Genomic DNA, 2,807 nt, shown 5'->3' with positions numbered 1-2,807 from the left:
ATCTAAATAGCGCGCATTACTTTGCAGCATCCTCATAGTCCATACGGAACTGACAGATTTTTTATTTATACTTAGAATATATGCCGATTATAATGTTATCTCGGTCACTCCATTGTTTACATTGGAATTGTTACATTACCGTTCTGTATTAATGTTGTGTGCAGTCTGAATAAACATGCTTTTTCTATAAAATTATATTTATGACTATTATATATTATAGTGTATACCCGCATTGTGGAGACATTATTCAGCTGATCCTGTAGGTGTCCAATCGCAAAGGTATAAGTAATTTTTTGCTACTACTTGGAAGAAGGAAGCAAATAATTAGTCTCGAGATGGCTGTTAGCATCCTTATTATTAACCTGCAAGAAAATTTGTCCCCAATCTCTGATAAGAATATTTTGAATTTTTCTCATTGATTGTCAATTTGCGATATTTACTTGGTATATCTATTTCTATGTGCATGGAGGAAGGCTTCTATGAAAATTAGAAAGAAATTTAGGGGAAAAATTCACCCGCCCTATGGGAAGAAACGAGCGTCTTTGTTCTTCAAATAAGAATATAAGAGACCATCAGTGGGTTGAAAGAATCTTCTGGTGTATGTTTTCTTTACTAAAATGGACTCTCGACTATAATGATAGTATATGAGCAGGCATAGCCCCATTCCGTATAATTTCACCAGCACTTGTTAATTATTCTGTTTTTAAACTATTATCCGTAACATTATATCAGGGCAACTGCCGCTTATGTATGAAGAATAGTGGCATCCGGCTTAAATGTGATTATTAGGAATTAAGGAGGATAGGCTAATCGTCTATTAATATATTTTATTTGAGTGCCTTAATGTAATTATTAATGGAAGTATCTATATTTATTTCTGAGAGATCTTTATGGATCAGTTCAATCATCCATTGTTGTACTGACATTTTATTATGCATAAGAAGAGTATTGATTTCTTCCACTAAATATCTTCTAGGGAGGTATAAGTATTATTATCCAAGCTGATGACTGACAAAGTCAATATGCATACTTTACGGAGCCGTTATTGTTCCTTAATGTAAAAGAGGATTCTCAAATGAGGAGTAATGCCGTTCGCATATGTATACAGTAAAGTGACAAATTCTGGTAGTGACTCAAAGATAGGTTTTACTCTAAGAAAGGAATCATATTAAAGAGGATATTCAGAATGTTCTATTATGTTACAAGACATAAACACTGTATAAATATACATTTGATTTAGAGAGGGAATACCATAAGTATTAATGGACACCATTATGGACGTTCATCTTTGTATTTAGTAATTGTAATATCTAATAATACAATTTTAAGTTCTATGCGTCAGTACCACTGTTGTTATAGTTATATTGGAATATCATTCTATGCTTCGTATTTCTGCTTTGTAAATATGCTTCTTCCCTTTATCATGTTACGGGGAAGAAATTTTTCTCTGAGGGATTCTTTCTTATTAAGACATTTGTTTCCCACGGCATTCTTTATCATACTATTTTCCGGCGACACCCTGAATATATTGTTCCGTGTCATTTGTTCTATATGGATACTCCTTCCTCCCACGGCATCCTGAGGATGTTCTTCTGTGTGTCACTTTTTCTAGGATGATGTACCTTCCTCGCGGAATTCTGAAGATGTCCCTCGGTGGTTGATCTCCTGTATGAAAATGCCCCTTTTACCCAGCATGTTGCTGATGTTTTCTCAGGCCGCATCATTGTGAAGATGTCCTCCTGGTTGCATCCCTGTTGATATGTTGTAGTGTATGTCATGCTTCTTTATTAAAAATTCTTCTTCCGTAATATTCTGATCTACTTATTTCCTTTTCTTTCTATGTGGAGTCATTATGAGGATATTTTCCTTCTTCGGCTATTTATGAGGATGGTCACGTGTATGAAGTGTAAATATCAGGACCATACCGTTGTTGTAGCATTACGAAACAGGAATAATATACACATGTTTGAAGGGCCACTTTTATCCCTTATGTATTATTGCTTTAGAAGTGATGATGCTCAGGGAGTGGTATTAAGTGAATAGCAATGTCACCTGCATAACACTGTTAATTGAAGTCTAGAGTTGTGTCAAGGGTAAGGATCTTCTCGAGTGTTATTTGAGGGAGGCTACTCACGTGTCTGTAGTACTCATATGTCCAAAGTAGTTACATCCTTATCCTTTCTTTACATGGAAAACACAAGCCAGCCTGGGGTACTCTTCTTTGTAGGATACGGATGTCTTTTTGTAACGCCCCTGATGCGCCTGGAGGAACGTATAGTAGGGTTATCTGAAGTGCATGAATATTCTAGAATTCTTACTTAAACCGTACTAAGGTGTCTGGATTCTCAAAAGTCCAGAATCCCGAGATTCCCATGGCCCTTTTATAAGAACGCCCATGTAGCTCAGTTATCTGCATGACCTCCACTGCAATCATACTAAGGTGTACCATTATGTGTTGTGAGCTATGGCATAATAAATATCATTATATTCAAAGTAGTATGTTATGGAAGAGTACGTGTGTACCAGGACTACGGTCATGTTAAGGGTATTGTCGCGTGGATAATACTTCTATTGAAATAGCACAGTTTCTTAGTGAGCATTCATGATTAGCAATGTCAATATGAGAGAGGTACAAACGTATGTATAGTACTGATATCTGGAGTTAGCTGACGTGTGTGGCATATCGCTATCTGGAGAATACCGAAGTTGAAACAATCGTATTAAGTGATGTATTCGGGTGATAGGATATATTTCGCGTAACCTCTTACCATTTGTGGAAAGGTATCTTGTGAAGAGTAAACAAGCTC

Source organism: Plasmodium inui, assembly GCF_000524495.1.
Source record: "Plasmodium inui San Antonio 1 unplaced genomic scaffold supercont1.39, whole genome shotgun sequence".
NCBI lineage: Eukaryota > Apicomplexa > Aconoidasida > Haemosporida > Plasmodiidae > Plasmodium > Plasmodium inui.
Note: the sequence above shows the minus strand (reverse complement) of the source record.